This window comes from Anomaloglossus baeobatrachus, chromosome 1 (assembly GCF_048569485.1).
Source record: "Anomaloglossus baeobatrachus isolate aAnoBae1 chromosome 1, aAnoBae1.hap1, whole genome shotgun sequence".
NCBI lineage: Eukaryota > Metazoa > Chordata > Amphibia > Anura > Aromobatidae > Anomaloglossus > Anomaloglossus baeobatrachus.
In genome coordinates this window covers 71,892,325-71,906,910 of record NC_134353.1, presented here as the reverse complement: position 1 = coordinate 71,906,910, position 14,586 = coordinate 71,892,325, and positions in this window count along the sequence as shown.

The following is a 14,586-nucleotide window of genomic DNA, read 5'->3' as shown; positions in this document are numbered from 1 at the left end:
CGAAACTCACCAGACTTTAACCTCTTCCTGCCCAGGATGGACATTATAAAATACATAAAATACGAGACCCTGAATCGACCTGTCTCAGGAACGCTGCATTAGTCTGCCTATACTACAAGTCTGTGGGTTGACACTTGCGTCTCCCTGCGATGATCAGAGACATTAGGCAGAGTGAAAGAATCTTGAGTTTTCACAGACCCTGACTCTATCATGACAGTCGGCAATGCTTGCAAAAACCTCCTTGTGACAGACTAATAGTTTGCAATTTTTTCCTGCCATCCACGTCCAGGCAGATTAGCTACAGTGCCATGTGTTGTAAACCTCTTGACTATGTTATGCACCATGGACAAAGGAACATCAATATCTCTGGAGATGGACTTGTAACCTTCAGATTGTAGATATTTTTCAACAATTTTGATTCTCAAGTCCTCAGACTGTTCTCTTCTCCTCTTCCTGTTCTCTATGCTTAGTGTGGCACACACAGACACACAATGCAAAGATTGAGTCAACTTCTCCCTTTTTATCTGTTTTCCGGTGTGATTTCATATTGCCCACACCTGTTACTTGTCACAGGTGAGTTTGAACAAGCGTCACATGCATCAAACAAAGTTGTTTACCCATAATTTTGGAAAAGTGGCAACAATTTCGTCTGGCCATTTTTTGGAGTTTTGTGTAAAATTATGTCCAATTTGTTTTTGTTACCTCTGATTTAATTTTGTTTCGCTTTAGTACACACTAAGGAAATAAACTTTTATGACAAAATGTGTAATTGCAATAATTTTCTTGGCAGGAATACTGAATTTTCTAGAACAATTTCAAAGGTGCCAACATTTTTGGACATGACTGTACATTATTAAATAGTTTTTTTTTAGACCTGATGAGACTCGTGTACTTATTGTGAAAATAGATGTCAGAATAACTTTTAATCTTGATATTAAATAAGTATTTTATGACTCCAGGTAAAGAGACTCCTAGTATATTTAACCTCTGCCCACCCAGCCTGATATACAGCTGCAACTTGTACTGAGCAATGTGGGATCTCAGCAGAGAAGAAGACACTGAGTAGCTGTCTATAAGACTCAGTGGGAGGAGATTCAACAGCAGCAGGAAGGAGGGTCACTGGGTAACTGTCAATCAATTTAGGTGGGCTGAGAAGATTAAGTTCTACATTTCAAAAAGGATTACACAGTCATTATGGCAAGGATTTTCAAAGTAAGTAAATGAGCACTTCGATATCTAAAGAATGTATGCAACTTGTTTTGTAAAATCTGGTAGCATCTCTTCTTCAACTCAATAGTGAGATTATAATCTGGGCAAACAGGGAAATATTGAGCAGGTCTGTCTCTTTAAGGGTAAAGTCCTATGTACAATAAATAACTGCAATGATACAATACAGGCATGTGAATGAGCTTTTAAATCCACGTTGCTGAATTTTTGTGGTGCATGTGACTAGCAGGGTTTACCTAGTACCTGGCAACCCCCCAGATGATGTTACAACACACAGGAGACACAGGGGCCACGTTACAACAGAGATACCTGCTGTTAGGGAGAGGGGTGAAGGGACACCCCCTGACCTCACCTCAAGCTGACTCCTGAGCTCCCTAGAGTCCCCATATAGGTTTTTTCAACCTGGTGCCGAGATGGATACATAAGGCCCTCAGCCAGCCCTCCACTCGCCCTGGCTAGTGAGTAGGCCTACAAGATCACTAGACTCACCACTACATACAGAAACCCAAGGGAAGGAATACAAACAGGGGAAATAGACATGTAAAGGGGGCTTTACACACTACGACATCGCTAATGCGATCTCGTTGGGGTCACAGAATTGGTGACGCACATCCGGCCGCATTAGCGATGCCGTTGCGTGTGACACTGATGAGCGATTTTGCATCGTTGCAAAAACGTGCAAAATCGCTCATCGGTGACATGGGGGTCCATTCTCAAAAATTATTACTGCAGCAGTAACGAGGTTGTTCCTCGTTCCTGCGGCAGCACACATCGCTCTGTGTGACACCGCAGGAACGAGGAAGCTCTCCTTACATGCCTCCCGGCCGCTATGCGGAAGGAAGGAGGTGGGCGGGATGTTACGTCCCACTCAGCTCCGCCCCTCCGCTGCTATTAGGCGGCCGCTCAGTGACGTCGCTGTGACACCGCACGGATCGCCCCCTTAGAAAGGAGGCGGTTCGCCGGTCACAGCGACGTCGCTAGGAAGGTAAGTATGTGTGACGGGTCTAGGCGATGTTGTGCGTCACGGGCAGCGATTTGCCCGTGTCGCGCAACAGATGGGGGTGGGTACAGACACTAGCGATATCGGGACCGATATCGCAGTGTGTAAAGCCCGCTTTAGGAAAACCCCACCAGATGGTTTCAGTGCAGCAAACACCACAGCTCCACACAACACAACAGATTTCTTCCAGAGCAGGCTCCTTCTAAAATTGACCACATAGAAACGTGGATTCAGTTTCTATCACAGGCATTATCTGATCAGATTTCATGACTTACATAGGGAAGGGGAGTGAGCCCAAAAAGCCACACCTGAGATTGGCAGCTACAGCCAGCAGCCAGGCAGGAAAGGTTGCTTAACCCTTAAAGCACCACAAATAAAAGTAGTGAACCTGAAAGCGTCAAGGCGCTGTGACCTTCTGACACCAGATACACTCAGGGTCTTCCCCAAGTGAGATACATTCATGAAAATTTTTCTGCATGGAAGTTAATCAATGGTGCAGGTTTTATATTCCACAGGTCGTGACTGTAGGTTTCCACCCTTCCAATGGAAGAGGTAAAACGTGTGATGAATCTGCATGTTGTACCCAGGCTATATTATTGCCATATGTGGAATAAGGCCTGAAACTCCCATGTGTGCCTCAATAATCAGCAATGTATGGACTGTATCATACAGCTTTATTATGGCTACTTAAACCCATGAAGGTGTAATATGGCATTTATAGAACATCCTATTGTCTGACGCCTTAGGCTATGTGTCCACGGTAGAATGTACCTGCGGATTTTTCTGCATGAAAATCCGCGACTTTCGCGGCAAATCCGCACCTTATTTTTGCCGCGGATTTACCGCGAATTTGCCGCGGATTTTGATGCGGATTTTTTTTTTTTCCCCATTCTATACCCAAAATCCGCACCAAAATCCGCAACAATAATTGACATGCTGCAGATTCTTCCGGATCAAAATCCGCGGCAAATCCGCCGCGGAAAAATCCGCAGCATAGACACAGCATTTCCAAAATGCCATTGAAATGGCTTGGAAGTGCCGCTGCTGCAGATTTTCGGAAAATCCGCGGTAAATCCGTGGTAAATCCTCGGCAAAATCCGCAGCGTGGGCACATAGCCTTAACATAAACTTTTTGATGTATGCTTGTATCTGATGGTCCTGAGGAAGGGAGCAGGGCTCCTGAAACGCGTAGACCGATGCAACAATAAAGCTTCATTGATCTGATCCTTTGGCTGGTGATCATTGGCGCGGCTTTGAAGAACCCGGTTTCTACCTCTCTCTGTTATCTGCCTTAAAATAAACAAAAGATCAAACAATTTTACCATTCTCCATCAGATGCCGCATTATGGAGGAACTCACTATAACCAGTTCTCAAGTCTTCCCACTATAATGTTATACCGAGACATTATAAATAAATGGAAAATTGGTTTTGTCATCACATTCTATAGATGAGAAATTCTGCAAATAATATAGAGTGATTTATTCATATGATTATACTAGCTGTACGTTGCCCGGGATAGTAAGTACTGTAAGTGTTTCTCTGTCTCTCTTCCACTCTTCTTCTCTGTATGTCTGTCTCTCTCTGTCTCTCTCTCTATGTCTGTCTATCCGTCCTTCTGTCTCTCTGTATCTCTGTCTCTCCGTCTCTCTCTGTCTGTTTCTCTGTCTGTCTATCTCTCTCTATGTCTTTATCTCTGTTTTCTCTTTATCTCTGGCTGCCTCTCTTTCTCTGTCTCTATCTCTGTCTCTTTGTTTCTCTCTCTGTCGCTTGCTATCTCTGTCTCTCTCTGTCTGTTTTTCTCTCCCTGTCTGCCTTTTTCTCTCTCTCTCTCGCAAATCAAATGAAATCTAATTATATAAGCTTTATTGGCAGGACCGAAATACAATTAGTGTTGCCAGTGTTGTCTGTCTGTCTCTCTCCCTGTCTGCCTCTGTCTGTCTCTCTCTGTGTCTCTCTCTGTTTCTCTCTTTATCCTCTCTATCTGTCTCTCTGTTTGTCTCTGTATCCATCTCAAGCTGTCTCTTTTTCTCTCTATGTCTCTGTCAGTCTCTCTGTCTCTCACCCTGTCTGCCTGTCTCTTTGTGTCCATCTCTCTCCCTGTCTGCCTCTCTCTCTCTAGCTTTCTCTCTGTCTCTCTTTCTATCTGTCTGTCTCTCTGTTTCTCTCGCTATCTGTCCCTCTCTATCCATCTCTCTCTGTTTGATTCTCTTTGTCTCTCGCTGTCTGTCTTTCTCTGCCTGTCTCTCTGTTTGTTTTTTTTCTCTCGTCTCTCTGCCTCTCTCTATCTCTCTCTGTCCCTCTCTCTTTTTCTTTTTCTCTCTCTGTCTGTCTCTCTGTCTGTTCTCTTTCTAACCATCTCTTCACTGAAATCATATTACCTCACACATAAGCTTCTTATACTAAGAATGTATTTTGTTGCCTATAGCAATCAATCACAGCTCCTATTAATAACCTGTAGCTCCCAGTTCCATTGACGCTAATGGAAGCAGGTTTTTTGGTGAATAACTGTAAAGCGCGAGGTTATATTTTCCCCTCAAAACATAGTCTATGACATTTCCTGAGTTAAATGGGGTGTCTGAGCGAAATGTTGTAAATGCAACAGTCCAGATTCCTTTAGCGGACACACACACACACACACACACACACACACACACACACACACACACACACACTCACACACTCACTTAGCTTTAGATATTAGATGTATAATAATTGTATACAATACAAATATAATGACTGCCTTTCACAAAGATTCAGTCTAATTTATTTTCAGGAGATTTGCTCTACTTAAAAAGAGTATTTCCCTGGAAATATCTACCATACAGTAACCTGAGCTTAATCTTCAGCATCGTACTGACTGGCCTAAAAATGGAGCACGCTGTCACAACACATTTACCTCATTTTATGTATTGTACAATTGCCTCTGGAATTTCAGAATATAGCGGAACATAGACTTTGACACCTAACATTTCTTAGCAATATAACTCTTATTGGTAAAATGAGTAAAAAATTACTTTTTAAAGGATTGTCTACCTTCAGATTGTGAGCTAAATACAGCATATCACAAAAGTGAGTACACCCCTCATATTTTTCTATATATTTTATTATATCTTTCCATGGGACAACACTGCAGATCTGACCCTGTGATACATAGGTCTGCACACGTCTGTGTCTACGGTACATATTAAAACGGACATCATACGTACTGGAATCACTGACGTGAGAAGGGGGCCTAAGTGCCCATAGGTTTAGACTACCTTCATACACAGTTTATGAGGCAATTTTTTAGCTTGTAAATCTACCATATAAAGCGGAGTGTATGTTTGTGTGTAATATATGTGTGTGTATGTGTGTGTGTATGTGTGTGTATGTGTGTGTATGTGTGTGTGTATGTGTGTGTGTATGTCTGCAAAAGGAATCCACACTGTCAAATTTACAATCACAAAATTTTGCACAGAAACCCCATTTGACTCAGAGAACGTCATAGGCTATGTTTTGAGAGGAAAATTTAGCCCTGCGCTTTCCAGTTATTCGCCAAAAAACCTGCTTCCATTAAAGTCAATGGAGCTGGGATCCACAATGCAGCCAGAAGTTCAGAAGAATGTTGCCATGTCACAATGTGCAGACACGCCCTTGAATGGAATGTTGGCGTGTCACATTGCAGCCAGGGAAAGAGACAGACAGAGACAGATAAGGAAAGAGACAGACAGAGACAGACAGGAAAGGATACAAACAGACAGAGACAGGAAGAGACAGACAGGGAAAGAGACAGGCAGAGACAGACAACTAAAGAGACAGAGACAGACAGGGAAAGACACAGACAGACAGGAAGAGACAGACAGACAGACAAAGGGACAGACAAAGAGATAGACACAGACAAAGAGACAGACAGGGAAAGAGACAGACAGGGGAAATGCAGGGAAAGTGACAGACAGGGAAAGAGACAAACAGAGACAGACAGAGAAAGAGATAAAGAGACAAGATAGCCAGGGAAAGAGACAGACAGGGAAAGAGATAGAGAGACAGACAGAGACAGACAGTGAAAGTGACAGACAGTGAAAGAGACAGACAGACAGAGACAGACAGACAAAGAGAGAGACAGACACAGAAAGAGACAGACAGAGAAAGGGATAGCGAGAGAGACAGACACAGACAGAGAGAAAGACAGACAGACAGAGACTGGTAGAGAGACAGACAGACAATTACTATCCTGGGCAATACCGGGTACTACAGCTAGTTAATATTAAAAAAGTTCCATCCCCACTTCTTGTAATGAGACAGGCAGAAGAGAGACAATATTAATTTTAAATAAAGTATTTTGCAGCTAACATTTCCAGTTAGCAATATTTTGGGATAAGATTCTTCATTTCTTAGTATTTGGCTATGAATCACATCTGCAGTAAGTTATAACACCTCTACTAAATATGAAAGATGCTCAGTATTAAGGATCTGAATAATTCTGAGGCTGCAGGAGTCAGTGAAAGTGTCATTTTGTGATGAATTTGTAGAAATCATTTGTTATATTATTTGCCTTGAACTATTTACATTGTTCTATTCTGATTGATTTAGTTCAATACAGCAGACGTTTACCAAAGTTTTTACAAAAGGGAATTAAATCTTTTTGATAGCAGCTGTAATTATAGATTGACATATCTTTATGGATGTACAAGTGCATCTCAATAAATTAGAATATCATCAAAAGGTTAATTTATTTCAGTAATTCAATACAAAAAGGGAAATGCGTATATTATATAGAGTCATTACACACAGAGGGATCTATTCCTATATATTATATAGAGTCATTACACACAGAGGGATCTATTTCTATATATTATATAGAGTCATTAGACACAGAGGGATCTATTTCTATATATTATATAGAGTCATTACACACAGAGGGATCTATTCCCATATATTATATAGAGTCATTACACACAGAGGGGTATATTTCTATATATTATATAGAGTCATTAAACACAGAGGGATCTATTCCTATATATTATATAGTCATTAGACACAGAGGGATCTGTTCCTATATATTATATAGAGTCAATACACACAGAGGGATCTATTCCTATATAGATATAGCTGTACTACCCGGCTTCGCCCAGGTTAATAACTGCTGTTAACAAAATAGAATGTATTAACAAAAATGTATTCTGCACACAAAAACCACAAAACAAATAGAAATGTAATTATTAAAAGGCAAAAACTAAGCTAATAGAAGCATTTCACAACATATATTTCAACATCCCAGATATTCCACACAGATTTATCTAAATTGGCCAAGCAATGTGCTCCGTCTGTCTCTTTCCAGGTCTGTCTCTTTCCAGGTCTGTCTCTTTCCAGGTCTGTCTCTTTCCAGGTCTGTCTCTTTCCAGGTCTATCTCTGTCTCTTTCCCCGTCTGTCTCTTTTCAGGTGTCTCTTTCCAGGTCTGCCTCTTTCCTTGTCTGTCTCTTTCCCCATCTGTCTCTGTCTGTCTCTTTCCCCATCTGTCTCTTTTCACTTCTGTCTCTTTCCCCATCTGTCTCTTTCCTCGTCTGTCTCTTTCCCCGTCTGTCTCTTTCCCTGTCTGTCTCTTTCCCCATCTGCCTGTCTCTGTCTGTCTCTTTTCTTGTCTGTCTCTATCTCTCTGTTTCTTTCCCCATCTGTCTCTTTCCAGGTCTGTCTCTTTCCCCGTCTGTCTCCCGGTATCTTTGTCTGTGTCTTTTCCTGTCTGTCTCTTTCCCTGTCTGCCTGTCTCTGTCTGTCTCTTTCCTTGTCTGTCTCTGTCTCTTTCACTGTTTATCTCTGTCTGTCTCTTTCCCTGTCTGTCTCTATCTCTCTGTCTCTTTCCTGTCTGTCTCTGTCTGTCTCTCTCTGTCTCTCTGTCTGTCTCTCTCTATCCGTGTCCCCACCGACATCTTATTACCTCACATATAAGCTTCTTATACTATGAATGTCTTTTGTTCTTATAGCAACCACTCACAGCTCCTACTAATAACCTGTAGTTCCAGGCTCCATTTACTTTAATGGAGGCATGTTTTTTGGAGCGTAACTGTAAAATGGGGGGTTAAATTTTCCTGTCAAAACATAGTCTGCGATGTTCCCTGGGTCACATGAGGTGTCTGTGCAAAATTTCGTGATTGTAAATGCGACGGTGCGGATACACTTTTCGTTTCACCTTTTCCCCATTATGTAGATAGGGACAAAATTGATTGGTAAATTGGAACGCGCGGGGTTAAAATTTCACCTCACAACATAGCTTATGACGCTCTCGGGGTCCAGACGTGTGAGTGTGCAAAATTTTGTGGCTGCAGCTGCGACGGTGCAGATGCCAATCTCGGACATACACACACACATACAGACACACACATACATACACACATTCAGCTTTATATATTAGAAAGAGTCATTACACACAGAGGGATCTATTCCTATATATTATGTAGAGTCAATACACACAGAGGGATCTATTCCTATATATTATATAGAGTCATTACACACAGAGGGATCTATTCCTATATATTATATAGAGTCATTACACACAGAGGGATCTATTCCTATATATTATGTAGAGTCAATACACACAGAGGGATCTATTCTTATATATTATATAGAGTCATTACACATAGAGGGATCTATTTTAAGTGTTTATTTCTGTTAATGTTGATGATTATGGCTTACAGCCAATGAAAACCCAAAAGTCATTAATTTAAATATTATATGTGTGCCGCCTCTGCAGCGGTCGAACCACTCGGATCCAGGGGTGATTATTCGTGGCTCAAGGGTTTCCGGACCCGGGGGCTTAGGGCCACCCTTGAATAAAGAAGGGGGCTATTTACATGGGATGTATAGTTCGTGATGCCACCCATGGTGTATGGTATTTGGGAGTACCGCCGCTGCCGTTGGGAGTACCCAGGGTGATGGAGTGGGGCAGCCAGGTGATGTTGCCCTCCACGGGTAGGGACAGGCCCCAGGACTCGGTGGGAAGCCGTAGGATGCAAGGGTCACTCACTCAGTCAATAAGCAGATGCTGACAACTGGGTAAACCAAATCTCAGGGTATCGCTGCCACTTGAGGGGAGCTCGTCCGGGTCCTGTCCCCTATGGTGTTGCCTGGTGATCCGTGACCTGCCTCCTGGCACTTAGTTTAACTTCACAGTGGTGGGCCAGTAGTCTGAAACTTGCCAGGCCCCGCTCCCCACTGTGGCTAAGTATGGGAGCCTGCTCTCAGGGCTCACACTTGGGATTTTCTGAACTGTTTATTTGGAAGCTCCTATCCCCCTCGTTGCACTGATGCCCCGATTCTGGAGCGGGAGGGAACAGATCATAAAGGCTCCGTTCTCCTCAGGTTAATTGCCGGGTTGCCTGAAGCTGTCCCCGACCTAGGGTCCGTGTACCCCGCTGTGCTTTCAGTCCCGGACCAGTGATAGTGCCAGCCTGCTGATCATCCTCCTTGACAGGTCCAGGCACCTAGCCGCAATCCCCTGCGACTGGGGGTCCAACTCCTCTAGGTCTAGACCACCGTCTGCAACCTACAGAGCTTCTCTTGGGAGCCACCACTCCCAACCTCCTCTGAGCTCCTCACAGCTCGAGGGCTATTCTCTGACTCACTACTCACTGACTGACTATACTCCACACCTCCCCTCCCTGACCCCCCAGGTGGGCGACCCTATTCCACTCAAGCCATCCAGTGGTGTGCCTGGTGGGTGTGGTGCAGTGTGTATCTAGGATTTGATTTGCTGTCGTAGGCAACACCAACAAGTTAGGGACCCAGAACCATGAGGGACTTGGAATACTGCACGGAAAGGGCAGTTTGTGCAGTACCCTGTGACGACCTGATAGTCCAGGGGCGTCACATAAGACCAACTGAAAAAATGATTTTAAACTAAGAAATGTTGGCGCCTACTGAAAAGTCTGTACAGTAGATGCCTCAATACTTGGTCGGGGCTCCTTTTGCATGAATTACTGCATCAATGCAGCGTGGCATGGAGGCGATCAGCCTGTGGCACTGCTGAGGTGTTATGGAAGCCCAGGTTGCTTTGATAACCACCTTCAGCTCGTCTGCATTGTTAGGTCTGGTGTTTCTCCTCTTCCTCTTGACAATACCCCATAGATTCTCTATGGGGTTTAGGTCAGGCGTGTTTGCTGGCCAATCAAGGACAGTGATACTGTGGTTAGTAAACCAGGTATTGGTACTTTTTGCAGTGTGGACAGGGACCAAGTGCTGCTGGAAAATGAAATCTCCATCTCCAAAAAGCTTGTCGGCAGAGGGAAGCTTGGAGTGCTCTCAAATTTCCTGGTAGATGGCTGTGCTGACTTTGGTCTTGATAAAACACAGTGGACCTACACCAGCAGATGACATGGCTCCCCAAACCATCACTGATTATGGAAGCTTCACACTAGACCTCAAGCAGCTTGGATTGTGGCCTCTACACTGAAAACAACACCTTGGACCACTGAGCAACAGTCCAGTTCTTTTTCTCCTTGGCCCAGGTAAGACTCTTCTGGCGTTGTCTATTGGTCATGAGTGGCTTGACAAAAGGAATGCGGCAGTTGTAGCCCATGTCCTGGATACGTCTGTGTGTGGTGGCTCTTGAAGCACTGACTCCAGCACCAGTCCACTCCTTGTGAATCTCCCCCAAAATTTTGCATGGCCTTTTCTTAACAATCCTATCAAGACTACGGTTATCCCGGTTGCTTGTGCACCTTTTTCTACCACACTTTTTCCTTCCACTTAACTTTCCATTAATACGCTTGAATAAAGCACTCTGTGAACAGCCAGCTTCTTTAGCAATGACCTTTTGTGGCTTACCCTCCTTGTGCAGTTCGTCAATCACTGCCTTCTGGACATTTGTCAATTTAGCAGTCCTCCCCATGATTGTGTAGCCAACTGAACCAGACTAAGGGACCATTTTAAAAGCTTAGGAAGCCTTTGCAGGTGTTTTGTGGTAATTATTCTAATTTTCTGAGATAATAACTTTTGGATTTTCATTGGCTGTAAGCCATAATCATCAACATTAAAAGAAATAAACACTTCAAATAGATCACTCTGTGTGTAAGGACTCTTTATAATATATACGAATAGATCCCTCTGTGTGTAATGACTCTATATAATATATAGAAATAGATTTCTGTGTGTAATGACTCTATATAATATATAGAAATAGATCCCACTGTGTGTAATGACTATATAATATATAGAAATAGATCCCTCTGTGTGTAATGACTAAATAATATTTAGGAATAGATCCCTCTGTGTGTAATGACTCTATATAATAAATAGGAATAGATCCCTCTGTGTGTAATGACTCTATATAATATATAGAAATAGATCCCTCTGTGTGTAATGACTCTATATAATATATAGGAATAGATCCCTCTGTGTGTAATGACTCTATATAATAAATAGAAATAGATCCCTCTGTGTGTAATGACTCTATATAATAAATAGGAATAAATCCCTCTGTGTGTAATGACTCTGTATAATATATAGGAATAGATCCCTCTGTGTGTAATGACTATATAATATATAGGAATAGATCCCTCTGTGTGTAATGACTATATAATATATAGGAATAGCTCCCTCTGTGTGTAATGACTCTATATAATATATAGGAACAGATCCCTCTGTGTGTAATGACTCTATATAATATATAGGAATAGATCCCTCTGTGTGTAATGACGCTATATAATATATAGGAATAGATCCCTCTGTGTGTAATGACTCTATATAATATATGTGTATCTTTTTGTATTGAATAACTGAAATAAATTAACTATTTGATGATATTCGAATTTATTGAGATGCCCTTATAAGTGTACTGTATATACAAACATCATTTCTACATTTAGCAACTCATGTATTTCTCCAAATATCCCAACTTCCAAACACAGATACATTTTGTCTCCATCAGCAATATGTTCTAAAATGAAGAATAAGTATTCAGCTTTTCTTCTTAAAAATAAATAAACAAAATACCTAGGGCCAACGAACACATCAGAGCTGGAACACATTTTCCCTTAAACCCGTGCATACTTTATATCATCATAATCACAGGGCACACGATGTTCAGTTACAGGATTATGTAAAAATATTACTCATTTAGCATGACCAATTATAGAGAGATGTGACAACTTTGGTATTTTCTGTGAAGCCAGCTGAATAATATCCAAAGCAGATAGTGTATGTGGAACCCAATGACATATGAGCACATCACCACAGGGGCGGACATACCGCTGGTACAGCTAGTGCAGCAGCTCTGGGGCCCACACGTTGAGGGATGCCCTTGCATGGGTGACTAATAATGAAGGCCTTGCGTTGGACGGCTTCCGTAGCATTGCGTTGTGTTACGGATGCAACGGATGCATTGCATATAGTGGCACAACGGATGCTACGGATCGTACAAAACAACGGAAAGCTTTTTTTTTCTTTTTTTTTCTTTATTCTTTACAGTTTTACCGGCAGCAGACTGTTGTGAACGATCAGCTGATCACTCTCAATAGCCGGCGGCCGGTGGCTCAGCTGAGCACTGTCACTTGCCGGCGGCCGGGCATACCGGCGGGCGCTCGTCTGAGCGCTGTCACATGCCGGCGGCCGGGCATGCCGGCGGGCGCTCATCTGAGCGCTGTCACTTGCCGGCGGCCGGGCATGCCGGCGGGCGCTCATCTGAGCGCTGTCACATGCCGGCGGCCGGGCATGCCGGCGGGCGCTCATCTGAGCGCTGTCACTTGCCGGCGGCCGGGCATGCCGGCGGGCGCTCATCTGAGCGCTGTCACATGCCGGCGGCCGGGCATGCCGGCGGGCGCTCATCTGAGCGCTGTCACTTGCCGGCGGCCGGGCATGCCGGCGGGCGCTCATCTGAGCGCTGTCACTTGCCGGCGGCCGGGCATGCCGGCGGGCGCTCATCTGAGCGCTGTCACTTGCCGGCGGCCGGGCATGCCGGCGGGCGAGCGCTCAGCTGAACATTCGGCCACCGTGAGACAAAATAAAAGTTTTTGATTTACTAAAAAAAAAAAAAAAAAGAGCATGCGCAGTGAAATCCTGGGGATTCCGCTGCTCAAAACAACGTTACATGCTGCGTTCCTCCTGCTGGGCGGAAGCAACGGAGTGCCGCCCAGCGGAAGCAATGGAGTGCCGCCCAGCGGAAGCAACGCAGGTCCTTTTGGCACAATCCGTCACCCATACAAGTCTATGGGAAACAGCGGAATCCGTTAACGGATTCCACTGTTTTCCAAAAGGGCGGATTGTAATGGAAGGAAAACAACGCAAGTGTGAAAGTACCCTTAGGCGGGCTTTGCACGTTGCGACATCGCAAGCCGATGCTGCGATGTCGCACGCGATAGTCCCCGCCCCCGTTGCATGGACAATATCTTGTGAAAGCTGGCGTAGCGAAAATTATCGCTACGCCGGCTTCACATGCACTCACCTGCCCTGCGACCGTCGCTCTGGCCGGCGACCCGCCTCCTTATTAAGGGGGTGGGTCATGCGGCGTCACTGCGACGTCACACGGCAGGCGGCCAATAGGAGCGGAGGGGCAGAGATGAGCAGGATGTAAACATCCCGCCCACCTCCTTCCTTCCGCATATCCTACGGAAGCCGCGGTGACGCCGGTAGGAGATGTTCCTCGCTCCTGCGGCTTCACACACAGCGATGTGCGCTGCTGCAGGAGCGAGGAACAACATCGGACCGTCACGTCAGCGTAATTATGGAATTCCCCAATGCTGCACCGATGATACGATAACGACGCTTTTGCGCTCGTTAATCGCATCATCGAGCCTTTACACACTATGATATCGACTGCGATGCCGGATGTGCGTCACTTTCAATTTGACCCCACCGACATCGCACCTGCGATGTCGTAGTGTGCAAAGCCCGCCTTAGAGTCCGAGGTTCTGGGCCCCCATGGGTTGATGACTTCATGATTTTCAGTGTGCCGTGCAGGGAGCCATGCTGCCTACAGTATAAATTGAAAATAGCACCGATTCAAAACCAGTAGGTATTAGAATAGAATTCCAACATGTACAACTTTCATAGATATAGCAACATGTGATATTAAAACTTAACCTTTAATTGGGTTATTAAAATGAAATATATACAGACTGTGATCCAAACACCAATTAAAACCTGAAAATGGTGAGGCCAATGAATGGTTCATGTGTTTATGGCGCCATCATTTTCAAAAATAGGGGAACAGGTATCGTTCACCTTTTATAAACAACACAGGATGGGTAGAGAAATCTTATACACAGATAGCTAATATAGCACCGCTGATTAGATGGATGCTGGGTAAATGCAGCTTTCAAAAAATGTATGTGATCACAAAAAGTGGCATGCCATTCAACCACAAAGATGTTGTCACTCAGCGCTAATACT